Source organism: Pseudorca crassidens, chromosome 9, assembly GCF_039906515.1.
Source record: "Pseudorca crassidens isolate mPseCra1 chromosome 9, mPseCra1.hap1, whole genome shotgun sequence".
NCBI classification, from domain to species: domain Eukaryota; kingdom Metazoa; phylum Chordata; class Mammalia; order Artiodactyla; family Delphinidae; genus Pseudorca; species Pseudorca crassidens.
The window spans coordinates 9,059,018-9,073,520 of record NC_090304.1 but is presented as its reverse complement, the minus strand read 5'-3'; the positions used below and the strand labels follow the sequence as shown (position 1 = coordinate 9,073,520).

General features: G+C 53.1%; 1 long non-coding RNA gene across 1 annotated transcript; it reads left to right on the top strand.

Annotated features, from left to right (window-relative positions):
- Positions 1-5,057: 5,057 nt before the first annotated feature.
- LOC137231214 (uncharacterized) lies at positions 5,058-14,223 on the top strand. The gene is made up of 4 exons (XR_010946411.1): positions 5,058-5,169; positions 9,977-10,082; positions 11,669-11,788; positions 12,126-14,223. It is a non-coding gene; the product is annotated as an uncharacterized lncRNA (long non-coding RNA).
- The last annotated feature ends 280 nt before the right edge of the window (positions 14,224-14,503 follow it).

Sequence of the window (14,503 nt, the reverse complement as noted above, 5' to 3'; positions counted from 1 at the left end):
AGCCCGGCTCCAACAAGCTGTATTTGTACCTTCCCCAGGGGAGCTTATATAAGGCGTAAGCTCTTTCCCAGGCTAATGTTTGACTTTCTTTGGGGGATTAATGACACTGGCAGGGCCAGGGCTGTGGACCCACTAAGCCCAGCTTTCCTCAAAGGGCTGCCTCAGCAAAGGCTGGTGTGGTGGCGTGGCGGAGCCTAGTGGGGGTGGGGGGGGACAGAAGCCTAGGTGGTCCGGGCAGGGGGAGTCTGGGGAGGGGATGGGGGGCTGGCTTGAGTCCTGAGGGCCCAGGGTCCTCTCTGAGCTGACGGTCTGAAGACTTGGAGCTGAGAAGAGCCAGTGAGAGAAGTGGTACTGCCCGTGTACTGCACTGACTTCCCCTGCCTGGTGCCTCTTGGTAGGACACAGGAAATAGTAGGGCCCGTCCAGGCCGAAAATGTCACCTGTGTCTGTCCCTGAGGGCTCCGGGCTGTCACCCCCTGGGCCCCTGGGGCAGCCAGGGCTCCCCTGTCTAAGTCTCAGACCCAGAGGAATACCCATGCCCCCTTCCATCCCCATGCTCAGTGGATGGGCTCCTCTTCTGACAACTGCTTCCCTTTAAAGACAGCTTGCAGGCCCTATGGTTGTTTTTTCCTCTGAATATTATTTTAATTGTATAATCAACTGTTTCTCGCATAAAGTACAGGAAACACAAACAAGTCAAACAAAACAAAACGCCCAGTCTCACCTGACACAGGCCTGTGAGCGATCTGATGTATGTGCTTCCAGCCCCTTCCTCATGAGACCGCGGTCTAAGCCCCCACTTTCTTTTTTTTTTTTTTAAAATAAATTTATTCATTTTATTTATTTATTTTTGGCTGCGTTGGGTCTTTGTTGCTGTGCGCAGGCTTCCTCTAGTTGTGGCGAGTGGAGGCTACTCTTCCTTGTGTGGGCTTCTCATGGCCGTGGCTTCTCTTGTTGCAGAGCACGGGCTCTAGGCATGCAGGCTTCACTAGTTGTGGCATGCGGGCTCAGTAGCTGTGGCGCATGGGCTTAGTTGCTCCGCGGCATGTGGGATCTTCCCGGACCAGGGCTCGAACCCGTGTCTCCTGCATTGGCAGGTGGATTCTTAATCACTGTGCCACCAGGGAAGCCCCCTAAGCCCCCACTTTCAAGCAGCCAACGTGAGTCTCGTTTAACCCTCACAGCAGCCTTGTTTTACTATTCTAGCATTATCCTAAGAAATTGAGGCACAGAGAGGTTAAGTAACTTGCTCCTGGTTCCCCAGCCAGGAAGTGGCAGGGCAGGGGCAGTGTGGCTCTAAGCCCACTTCTGTCTCTTGGAGCCAACATTTCTGCAAAGTCCGTGGGGCACTGTGCTGCCTCTCCCTTAGCAAGGTCTCCTAGCCTGGCCTTCAGCACCACTCCTGCCTGCCTTTAGCTGTCGGGTTCTTCCTCCAGGGACCCTAGGAGCTGCCCCTCCTGCCTGCTCTGGGGGCTAAGAAGGAGCCCACCTAGGGCTCCCCTTCTCAGTTGGGGAGGGGGCTCCCCATTCTCTTCCTTGGCCCCTTCTCCACCAAGGCAGCATCCAGCTCCCTGGGCTCAGGCTGGAGGCTCAGGCTCCCCACGAAGTCTCCTCCAGCGCTTCCTCCCCTACCGGCCGCCCCAAGGGCAGGGTCAGCTGTAACCCGGGTCCAGCCCCTCCTCTGGCTCCCCACCTGGGCCCAGCAGTAATTGATGTTCTTAAAGTGGCCCGAGGCAGGGCGAGATCCGGAGTCATCAAAGGAAGATTCAATTATGCTCCGAGGCAGCCAAGGGGTTGTTTTAGGAAGGTTTTGGACTGTGAAGCTTGCAGAGAGCTGGGCCCCCGCCCTGAGCCCCCCGGTTCTGGGCATTCACCCTCTGTGAGACTTTCCGGTTCCTAATTGGGCCAGGGTTATCTGATTGTTCCTGTCCTAGTGGAATGTTGTTTAAAGGAGCCTGATGACCTCCCACTGCGGCTGCTGGAGCTGAGCCAGAGTATAGCCCAGTCAGGGACGGTGCCCCCGACCCCAGGGATGTGCTTGGATTCCTGAATCTGAACCGAAGGAATGTGTTGATACACTGGCTGTACGACCTTGGGCAAATCACCTCCCTCCGGGCCTCTTGTTTCTCTTTATTAGTTAAGTGGCTTAAAACACACACACACACACACACACACACACACACACACACACACACACACCCCGCGCGAACCTTTTATTCAAACAATATAGTGGGTTCCTAAGGTCAACATATAAGTCAGATCCTAAAGGAGGTGGTCTGCTTAAGTGGTGAAGGGGGTGGAGAGAAGCCCCCTCCACACCCCCAGCCTCCCAGCCCATCCTTCCCTTTGGCACCTTTCACCCCAGGCCATCCCAGCCTGAGGAAACTCCATTATAGAGGATCCTCCATGTAAGAGGATCCACCTCCTCTTACATGCTGTGATCCTAAATTCAATATGTTGAAATTAACTTTTTTTTTTTTTAAAGAAATGATGCATTTGGGAAATCTTACATACTAGATGCATTTTTAAAAAATGCATTTTTAATTTGGGGCATGGGAATCGATTTTCTTCCTTCTTTCCTCCCTTCCTTCCTTCCCGCTTCTTTCTTTCTCTTTCTTCCTTTCATTGTTGCCTGAACTCTTCTAGAGCCTCTAAGCTGAACTAGGTTCAGTCAGTTGCCCTGTTCTTTGCTGGGTCCCAGCACTGACATGTGTTTTGCTCTGGAAAGGCCCAAAGAATCATCTAGTCCAATGTCCTCATCTTATATAAGGGAGACTGAGGTCCAGTGAGGGAAGGAACACAGATCTGACTCCCCGTGTCCCTTGCAGCTCCAGGGACAGTACAGTCTCTAAGTCTTCAATTCACTGAGGCAGGGGAGGGGCTGTGATAAGTGAAACAGGGAAATCTCATTCCCTTGGAGGGGCAGTTCTGGCCAATTACGGAGGCCATACTCAATCTCTGTGGGCCATGCACCCTCCTACCCAATCATTTGTTCATCTGTTTATCTTGTCATCTCCCCATCCATCCTTCCTTCCTTCCTCCCTCCCTCCCTTCCTTCCTTCCTTCCTTCCATCCATCCAATGTGTCTCATACTTTGTGTGTATGAGGCCCCATGCTAGGAGCTATGGTGCCTGCTGAAACTTGCAGTCCACTTGTCAGAGAAGACTGTTCCAGAAACAATTACAGCATAAACGAGACTGACCTCAATGCCACAGGAGAGGTCCACACAGTTTCAGTGGTCTCAGGAGAGGGAGAAAATGACCAGATCTGAGGGATCAGATCAAGGTGGGTTGCCCATAGAAGGTGGCATTTACGCAGGCAGAAATGGGGAGGGACTTGCAGACCCAGCAGTGTGAGTGCAGGGCATGGTGGGAAAATGGGAGGTAAACTGGATGAAATAGCATGGACAGAACCTCCTTCCTACCCAGGGTGGTGGCCTTGGTCACATCGCTGTGATAGTCTCAGAGGGGCTGACGATCCCTGGGCTTCTCTGTCTCACTGTAGGTGGGAGCGGGGAGCTCCCGAGGTTGTGGCTCAGCGAGTCATGCTCAGCGGTGCTTAAGCTCACCTTGTACAGACTCTGGGTCTCTTGCCCCTCTTCTAGGTCCCCTCCAGCTGAGTTGGCCATTTGAACTGTCCAGGTGTCCCTGTGCCTGGCACTGTCTGCTCACCACCCATCATGGGTTCAAGGCAGAAGCTGTAGCACGTGTGAGACCCTATCCCGCTGCTCAGACTAGAGCCCCAGGTGGGGATCGTGAGGCATTCAGTAAATTCCCAAGGGCCAGGAGCTATTCCTCCCTGGTGGCCATGCTGAAGCCCTGAGCTTTCATCACTGGTTTAGGGGCCCCAGATTCTGCCCCTGTCCTTGGACGGCTCCAACAGGATAGGTGGCCTGCGTGGGGGTGGTTTCAGCTGGACCCGGGCAAGGGATTGTCCTCTGCCCTCAAACCCTAAGCAACCCCTCCTCTTCCACGGGCTGATTCTAAAATTTCCTTCATGGGAACAAAGCAGTCCAGGGAAGAGGGGTTCCACAGGCCTGGATTTGAATCATGACTCCACCACTCGCTAATTGGTTGGCCCTGGGCCCGTGATGTCTCCTGTTTCAACCTCACTTTCCCCACTTGTAAAATGGGGATTAATACCTACCTTATAGGGTTGTTGGGATTTAAAGTGCCAAGCACATAGTACTTAATTTGAGGGTCAGCCCTGAGGGACCAGCAAGGCTGAGCAGTCCCAGAAGTAGAGGAGGAAGAGAAGGTTGCTAGGAGAAGGGAGGGCAGAAGGGGTGCCCAAGGTGGGTTGTGGACCTCTTGAGGCTGTCCTCGGGCACCTGGAGTATGTCCTGGCCCAGCTAATCACCGCTGAGCCCATCATGTTGTCGGGCAGGCTGGGCCTCAGCTGTCACCCCAAGTGAGAAAATGCAGGGACACAGGATCATTCCGGGACCCGGGATGACTGAGGGATTGTTTTCCAGCAGCTGGAGCCCTGGCTGCACCGTCAAGGCCGGGAGTGGCGCGCCCCGCGCCGTACCGCCCTGCAGTTCTGAGGACGCAGTAGGGAGAGACGCCTCCTGCTGTTGCACATCGGGAACTGCACGTCTCGCCTCGACTGAACGGCCGAAGTTTTGGAGCCCTCCCGGCACCCGAACCCAGAGTACAGCACAGCGAACCGATTTAAGTGGACCTGGAAACCCCCGCACACTGGACAACTGCCATAAGAACCTGAGGGAGGGGACCTCAGTCTGACTCTCCTTAGCTGCAGGCTGACGCGACAGATGCCATGGTCCCCATGCCCCCTGCACGACTTTCTGCTCATCAGATCTCTTAAACCAGGGTTGTCCGATTCAGATGCCCACGGGGCCAGTGATGTGAACGAGTGGTGTGGGTTAAGTGTCTGCAGCAGTGAGCCGCCTGTCCGCGGCGAAGTGCAGAGCGCATGTCCAGTCACCAGGGCCGCTCAGCACCAGCTGGTGTTGCCATGGGGATATGCAGGCTCGGGGTTGCCAGATCTTCAAATATTTTAAAAATAGCTTGAAATCTGGACTTCTGTGCGAAAATTTCCAATTGTGTAGGCGACCCCTCCTCCCACCTTCTGGAATCCCTTTGTCTTTTCTGCTTCCTCCACCGACAGGAGCCACAAACTCCATCAAGTGATTCCTTGTAGAAGAAGGTAGGATTTCCTTGGGTTTGTCCTCACACCTCCTCCTTGCTGGCCCTCGGGATTTGGTGAGCAGGGCCTTCTAGATGTTGTTCATTCGGCAAAGTTTATCTAGAGCCTGCTTTGGGCTGGGCCTTGTGCAGAAAGGTGTTGAAGATGGGAGGAAACGAAGACGACACAGAGCATCACAGACCCACATTCCGGGAGGGGACTCACAGACCCCTGGAGGGAGAGTGGAGGCATCCATGGAGCCCATGCCGGGACTCAGGCAACCTGAGGACACCGGCCCACATGCTTCCCCACTGAGGCCTCACATCAGAGCCATGTGGTTTCCTCTCTGTGATCACCCATGGTGAGGGTGGGTGGATTTGGTATCACACCGCACTCATTCTCTTTCAGCATCTTTATACTTGCTGTCCCCAAGGCCAGCTCCTTCTTGGCTCCTAAAACGTCACCTCCTCAGAGAGGCCTTCCAGGACAATGCTAGCTGGAGTTGCATCCTTAACTCTACTGACACCTACTGACATAAAGCTCTCCCTGGCTTTATGCTCTTCATAGCATTTATCACTGCCTGAAATTATGGGCTGGCTTTATTATCTATCTCCCCTGCCCCTGAACGTGAGGCCATAAGGGCAGGGCCTGACTCTGACATATTTGCTGCATACTGGGCTTATGGTAGGAGCTCGCTGGGTTCTTGTTCGGCAGATGCATTCTGTCCACAAGTCCCGGATCTCTTTTCAGGAAGCAGTCTTAGCAGAGGTAGTATCGAGGCCTGGATCCCACTTGCTGCACCTTAGTCTCCTTGCCTGCAAAATGGGCACAATGATAATGTTTCCAATCTTCTGGGGCTGTGAGGAGGGTGGGTGCCTGTGGTCCTGCGAGGTGGTAAGCTCAAACCCTGTCATGGGGTATGGTGTCCCCGGGTCTGGCCGGGAGCTTGGAGCCCATCTCAAACCTCGTCTCCCTAACGAAGCAGTGCTTTATTCTGCTCACCTTCTTTCCTACCCCCAGCCCTCGCACAGGCCCGCCCTGCAGTTGGCCTCCCTCAGCTTGGCGGAAGAGCTGAGCAAAAAAGATGGGCTGAGCCTCTGGGAGCAGACGGTGCGGGAGAGCAGAAGCCTCAGATGAAAGAGGGGATGCTCAGAGCCTGAGAAATCCCAGCTCAACTGCCCTCTCCTGGTCTTGGGCTTCAAGTCTCCCTCTTGGGGAGGGACATTGGCAAATGGAGTTTTACCATGATTCAGGCAAGGGCCAGGCACAGCTGGGCTCCTGCATGTAGAGGACTTGGCAGTGGGGGCTGGTTTTTTGGCAAAGATGCCAACAACCAGGTACATAGCTGCTTGGATGGGGAGCGAGCCCGGGGCCTGGGGTGGAGGGAGGAGAAGGGTCAGGGGGCTTCCAGTCGAGTGCAGTTGTATCTGCTGAGCCCACAGGGTGCAGAGTCATAGAAGGCTGTCTCTCTGGGGTAGAGGGGCATTGGTGGCTCACCCCAGGTCTCTGACCTCATCTTAGTTTCATCAGTGCTGTTGATGAAATTCAGAGAGGTGAAGTTTATCAGGTTTGCAGAGAACCCAAATCTGGGAGAGAGGGTATCTAGGTAGGAGGACAGAACCAGAATCTAAAGCGACTGAAGGGTTAAGTGTGGAACCTGCCACTTTCCAGGTGTGCCACTTCAGACAAGGCACAAAAACCTTTTGAACCTCGATTTCCCCATTTGCAAAATGGGAGCAATGCCACCTATACTGCAGTGCTCTGAGGGTCAGTGAGACAAGCTACATGCGGCCCCCAGCACAGTTCCTGGCACACAGCAGGCCCTTGATAACCATGGTGGCTGCTCTGATTAATGACAGTGTGAGCTCCTCGAGGACAGGGGATCTGTCTTTCTGTGCTGCCAGTTCTTGGTACGGCGTGGGCATGGAACAAATGTTTGTCAGATGAATGAACAAGATGAAATCTGACGGGGATAAATGTCAGTTCCTGGACTCAGATCCAAAGACCCAGCTGCACATGGACGCAGTGGGGGGGAAGCAAAGGCTTAGCAACAAACAGCACACGGCATGGACGCAGTGGGGGGAAGCAAAGGCTTAGCAACGAACAGCACGCGGCAGAAAAGTTGAGGGATTTAAGCTGATGGAAATTTCGGTCAACATGACGTGGCTGCCAAGACCAGCCAGGACAGACTTGGGCGCCATTCTTAGAGGCCTAATGCTCAGAAGGAGGGAGACCACGGTGGTCAGAGCCGCTTCCAGAACCGCATCCCATTCTGCGCTTCCCCTGCAGAGAGACTGGCCGACAAGATCAAGGGGGGAAATGAGGCCTAAAGCCACACTGGGATAGGTTGAAGAAATCAGGGCACTGAGCCTGGAGAGGAGTTCACAAGCCCCACCCGGCGGCAGGTGTTCGGACCTTGCCTCCTCCGCTTGCTCTGGACAAGCGGTCAATGGCTCCGAGCTTCAGTTTCCTCATCTGTGAAACGTGCAAGCCTTAGGCTGGAGCTCACCGGGCCGCTGGAGGAGAGCAGGACAGGGAGCCCGAGGCTCCCTGGACACAGTGCCCCGTCTGCTTCACTCAGCTCCTCAGCCGGGTTGTTCCCGCCGGAGGACGGCTGGTTGGGAAGCTAGGGGTGCCCGGCGTTTGCTTCCTTTGCGGGCTGGACCAGGATTGCAGGGGCGACACTTCCCACCCCGACCGCCTCCCTTTCCTCCCTTTGAGGCCAATTCTATAGTTGGGTCTCTTTCCCCGCAGCCAGCTTCCCTCTCATCTGCATGTCCCTTGGTGTGGGACGTGCGTGCAAGAGACTGAGCTCCGGCTTCCTCTTCCTCCCACAAACCGCCAAGTGCCCGCAGCGCGCCCGCCTGGGTGGGTGGGGAGGGGGTAGGGGTGGGAGTGGTCTCTGTGCTCCCTCTGGTGGCCGCTGGGGGCACTGCGCGGGACTCAGCGCCAATCAGACATCTTGGTAAAAATCCTGGCCCTCCAACAACAGATGAATGGTTAAACACAATGTGATATACACACAGTAGAATATTATTCAGCCTTAGAAAGGAAGGAAATTCTGATACATGTTACAATATGGATGAACTTTGAAAATATTATACTGGGAATTCCCTGGTGGTCCAGTGGATAGGACTCCTCACTTTCACTGCCAAGGGCGTGGGTTCCATCCCTGGTCTGGGAAATAAAATCCTGCAAGACACTCGGCGTGGCCAAAAAAAAAAAAAAAAAAAAAAGCCAAAACCAAAACCAAACCAAAACAAAAAAAATGTTATACTCAGTGAAATAAGCCAGACACAAAAGGACAAATATTATATGATTCCACTTACAGGAGGCACCTAGAGGAGAGCATTCATAGAGCCAGAAAGTAGACCTCTATTATGGGCTATCAGGGACTGACTAGGGTAGGGGGACAGGGGAACTATTGGTGGACGGGTACAGTTTCTGTTTGAGATGATGAAAAAGTTCTGGAAAAGGACAGTGGTGGCACATTGTGAATGTACTTAATGCCACTGAATTGCACACTTCAAAATGGGTCAAATGGTAAGTTTTATGTTACGTATATTTTACCACAATTAAAAAGAGTAGCCTCCCTCCCCCTCGAAAAAAAAATCCTGGACCTGCCACTTAAAGGGAGCATGTTCTTGGTCAAGTCACTTAACTTCTCTGAGCCTCAGTTTCCTCATCTTTAAAGTGGGGGCAATAATGCCTACCTTGGGATACTGCTCTGATCCAAGCCACCATCCTCCCTGGCCTCCCTGGAGGATTGCAAACAGCCTCCCTGGTGGTTTCTGGGCTTCACTCTTGGGTCTCCCCCCAGGTCTTTTTTCACCTGAGCAGCTAGAGTATCTAAAACTGTAAGTTACTCTCCTGCTTAAAATTCTCTCCAAATCCCTCCCCTCGGCTGAGAGGGCCGGGTCCCCATCACTTCTCCTCTCTCTGTACTTTCCATGCCCCTTCTCCGCAAGCTGTCACTCCCTATGCCTCCGGGCCCTTGGCCTTGCTCTTGACTCTGCCTTGAACACCGTTCTCCTGACTGTCTGGCGTTGCTGACTTGAGGTCTCAGCTCAAAAGTCACTTTTTCTTCCTGAGGGGTTGACTCCTTACCACCCCCATGTTGTCTCGCCACCTGGTCTTACCCTCATCACCTCTACCCTGTTTTAGTTTTTTATAGCACCTGTCATGACCCGAAATGGTCTTATCTTCTTCATGTAACTGTTTTTTTTCAACTGGCTGGACTTTGTAGGGTGCAAGCTGGAACCAGCTTAACTTGTCTCCCGCCACCATCCTAGCATTTGCTCTGCTGCTTCTCTAATCCCTCTCCTTGAAAGTACTTCAACTAAATAGAGTTTTACCAATTCCTTTCAGGTATTAGATCAATTTCAATTTCAGGCTTTAAAAAGCGATTCTTTAGGAGATGTACATTGAATGATCCAAGAGTGAAGTGTTGTGATGTCTAAGGCTCACTTTCAAATGGTTCAGCCAAACCAGGTCTCTCTCTCACACACACACACACACACACACACACACCCCACAATGTCAAACATTTTTGAATCTAAGTGGTGAGTATATGGCTTTACTGCATCATTCTTTCGACTTTTCTGTGAGTTTGAAAATTCTTATCAAAAGTTGGCTAAAAAAGAAACTGTTTTTGCCAAGTTAAAAAATAAGCCCAGTCCCATTGAAGTAAGAATATTCACCTCCCATCCAACAGAAGTGTCTCCTATTCAAGCTGACCCAGTTTCACGTGGTGGGAAAGGCAGGCGGCGGCAGGTGGGCGGTCTTGGAGGGTGTCTTGGCTCTGTTTGATTCACCTCCTCTCCCACAGCTAGCCGCTGCTTTCCTGCTCCTTCAGTCCGAGAGGCAATGAGGGATGGAAAGAAACTGTTAAGGGCTCCTTGATGATGGGACTGTCACGCACATGGGGTGTGCAGGTGAGTTAGCCCCTCCACAAACTCTGCCTGCACCCTTTCCTGACACAGGTCACACCTGCTCCGGCTGCCCTCTCACATCCCGCCCGGTCCTCCCGCAAAGCTGCTTTCTGTGGGGTCGCCTCGTGCCCGCAGGCAGCGCCCCCGGGTGGGGTCCTGTCGAGATTGCTCTAGCTCAGCTCTCTTCCTGAACGTCCACTTTGGCCATGGGAATTAGCTGCTGCCCTGTCAGTGGTGGCACGCACGTCACCCCCACTGCAGCCCTCTGTCCTTCATCCTGCCAGCCTGGACACTGTTGCAGGTCTCTGGTCCCTTGCTCTCCCCTTGCCCTGCCCTGGTAGCAGCAGTGGCAGGTTCCTGAGTGTCAGCGGCTCAGCAGTGAGGGTGGGGACGAGGTGCCAGGGTCCCCTCTGGCGACCCCCTCTCCTCCAAGCAGCGGTCCTGAGTCCCCCTCACCTGGCTTGAGGAGTGTTTTTTTCGGGGGTGTGTGTGTGTAAGCCCTTCTCCCTCCTGGGCTGACAACTCTAGGAAGAAATTCTCATTTGGAACAGTCTTTTTTGAATTTCTCAGCCTCTCTCACATGGACTGGGCTGAGGTAAAGGGCCAGGTTTTGCTACCTCACAGTAAGCCCAGCACAGAGCCCTGAGGGCAGGAAAGGTCCAGTTCGAGGTCCCGTCCCCTCTATTCACTTGTTACAGTCTCTGCAGAAGGCCAGCATAGACCAGGGAACGGTTTTATTATGGTCTATCTGTTGAAGGCGAAGCCAACAGCAGCCAGGGTTCGGTAGGGCAGGGGGGTGGATACACGAATCGAGAGTACACAGCAGGGCTTCCCTGGTGGCGCAGTGGTTGAGAGTCCTCCTGCCGATGCAGGGGACATGGGTTCGTGCCCCGGTCGGGGAGGATCCCACATGCCGCGGAGCGGCTGGGCCCGTGAGCCATGGCCGCTGAGCCTGCGCGTCCGGAGCCTGTGCTCCGCAGCGGGAGGGGCCGCAAGCGGTGAGAGGCCCGTGTACAGCAAAAAAAAAAAAAAAAAAAAAGAGTTCACAGCAAAGAAGCCAGATGGGCCCAGGTCCCTGGTCCCGCCCAGACGCAGCCTCACCCCTGTTGCTCCCACCCCGGCAGAACTGGATAGACCTAGTCTTAACTTTTGCTGAGTTGAGTCAGCTCAACCTGGAGGGTTAACCTGGAAAGGAAAATAGTCCAGAAAGCAAAGGCTAAGCAGAGAGTGGGTGAGCACGTGTGCACGCACGCTTGTGCACACGTGTGAGTCAGTGTGTGCGTGTGTGTGCATGTCCCGCACTCGCGCGTGTGGTGGCTAGCTTGCAGGGTCTGTGGTGGGGCCGGCAGAGAAGGTGGATTTGAGAGGCAGTGAACGTTTGCCTCGGGTGTGTAAGGGCAGATACAAATTAAAAATAAGAAAGAAAAGAGTTCAATTCTCCCTGTAGAAAAAAAGGGAAGAGACTTCTCTCCCCTTTTCAGTTTAGAAACCTTATAATTGTAAGCTTTGCCTCTTTGAAATGTGTGTAAAGCTTTTCAAAAGCTAAGTAAGCCTCTTGCCAGTTTACCATCCCAGGAATGTTTCCTCAGGGATGCGCAGCTCTCTCTCTGAAATGGATCCTCCAGAAACTCATCTCCCACTTTCTGTGGGAGAGCAGGAGCCTAACTTGAGCTGGTGCCGGGCCCCAGGTTGCAAACCTACCTCTGGAGGTAGGTATTTTTCCTCGGCATAAAGGCAATTAGCAAACAGAGGTGGCTACTGTAATTGCCAGGCAAATGTAACATATACGTGACAGTGGTGCTGTCCAGTCCTTTTGCTGGAGGACTAGCTGGGGTTGATCTTGAGATGTGTATGACGTGTCGTTATCTGCCTGGCTATAGGAAAGGGTGAGAGTTCTTTGTAACCTCATAGCGGATAGCCTGTGATGTGCACCACATTCTGGTCGAATGCTAATTCAATATAAAAAGGTTCTTTCCCTCTTAATTTTTCGGAGGGGTTTTCTGGGTTGGCAGGAGATTTTGCCTCTAGTTTGTATTTCCCCAGCAGGTGTCTGGGCGCCCTCCATCCTTGCGTGTGCATCTTTACCAGACAGAGAGGTGGCGGCAAGTCTCCCGGCCTGGGTCTCCTGGACCACTGGGGCTTCCTTGGGCCAGCCATCCTGGAGGCATCTCTCTCAGAAGGGGGTGAGGGGCTCGTCGCCCAGGGAAAGGAGACGCAGTCTGAGGATTCACAGCGACGGCTGCTGACCCTCGGCAGGTCTGGGGCCCTGGACAGCAGCCGCGTGTGGAATCTCAGAGTCCTCGGGGCACACGGTGGGGCGCTGGGGTGGGCGCTCTGCCCAAGCCGGGGCTCCGAGCCCCGCGGCCCCGCTCGCTCAACAGCGACGCCGTGTGGCCGAGAGAGGCAACGGTGGCTGGCCTGCTGCTTCTCTCTACCCAGCGCCAGGAAGCCAGACTGACCGCCGCCTCCTGACAGCATCAACGTCTGGGAGAAAAGAACGATAGTAAGGCAACCGGGGGCTTGATCAACTAATTGGGAAAAAAAAATAGGAGCTATCATCTAATATTTCCCGAACACCGACGAGTTATAATGCAACAGGCATCCCCGAGCCCTGCTTCATCCCTGATCCACACCTGGGTAGGGGTCAGGGGTAGGGAGGGTCTTAGTTTTGGCAGCAGGGTGTCGTTTCCCACATTACTTAATAATAAAGACGTTGACTGTTTAGTGGCTTGTCTCTTAGGCTGTGTCAGAATGTCCCTGAGTCAAAATGGCAGCATCGGAGCAGCTGCAGTGAAGCCTCTCACACCCAGTGGCTGCATCACAAGCTCAGGAGCTCCCGGGTGGCGCTTCCTCACCCCCATTCCCCCTCCGTAATACCTGGTTCTTTCTCTGTCGTTTCCCAGGAAGCACCTTTCCCACAGAGAGTCAGGGAAGTGGTGCCCCTGATTGTGTAATGTGGTGGACCCTGGGAACACGGGCAAGTGAGGGCTGGACCCACCCGAGGGAGAGGGTTCCTCTGATGTGTCCAAAGGTTCCAGCTCTAGAGGGCAGGTGTTCATGACACAGGGATGGTACATGGGTAATTCCTTGGGTACCAATTCCTGTCAATTAGCACACGTTGGGAAGGATTCCATCACGATGCCTGGGTTCAGTGGGTGAGTGTGGCTGATTGATGACTGTACGTTTCCTATTGTGATTGCAGCAAATTCCCACACACTTAGTAGCTTAAAGCAACACAGATGTATTATCTTCCAGTTCTGGAGGTCAGAAGTCCAAAATGGGTTTCACTGGGCTTAAATCAAGGTGTCAGCAGGGCTGCATTCCTTCTGGAGGCTCTAGGGGAAAATCTGTTTTCTTCCCTTTTCCAGCTTCTAGAAGCCGGCTGGCTTGTGACCCCTTTCCATCAATTGCATTGCTCTGACCTCTGTTTCCATGATAACATCTTCTCTGACTCAGATGCCTCCTTCTCATAAGGACTCTTGTGATTACACTGAGGCGACACAGATCATTCTGGATAAACTCCCCATCTCAAGATTGGCAAAATCCCCTTTTTCCATGTAAGGTAATGAAATGGAGCAGGGCCCTATCGTCCTTCCCCCACCCCCCTGCCGCCGCCCCCATGTCCGCCACCTGCCTTTTGTCTGTGGAAAAACTTTAGCCAAAGAATAAGTTTAATCAGGGAAGTGAGAAAATGCAGAAACAAAGGAAAACAGTCCAACAAGACTAAATAAGAATAGTTTATTCAAGGATCTTCAGTTCCCTCTCAAGGACTGTAGGTCATATTCTGAGCCGTATCCTGGGAGCTGTCTTGTAGATACTGAAAACCCTCACCAGGTGGAAGAAGTTAACTACATGATGACCAGACTGTACCCATGACTTAAGCTGCCACAATTCCAAGAATTGTCCTCAAAGAACTGGGAACAAATTGACCCTGGAACTGAACATTAACTGTACTTGAAACAATCAAGATGACGCTGGTCAGACCACTGATAACCAATTTCAAGGTGACTGTCGGAGCTGACTGTGCTGTTTCTGCATGCAGCCCCTCCCTCTGCCTATAAAAACTCTTGCCCACTGTTTGTGTGTGTGGGGGAGGTGGAGTCTGCCCCTCCCTTCCGCCCCGGTTGCCGACATCCAAAGTAAAGCAAACTTTCCTTTTCACGAACTTTGCCTCCTTATTGGCTTTTGAGAGGTAAGCAGCCAGACCCCACTTTCAGCTGCAACAACATATTCACAGGTTCTGGGGATTAGGACGTGGACGCCATGGGGGGAACGTTATTCTGTCTAACACAGTTACCATAGTCTGTATCTTGGTTTGGTTTCCCCCGTAAGCATTGCTGATCCTGAGACGAAGGTCTGAGTGCAAATGGTTTATTAGGAGGTGATCCCAAGACACCCAGTAGGGCAGTGGGGAGTGGCATAGG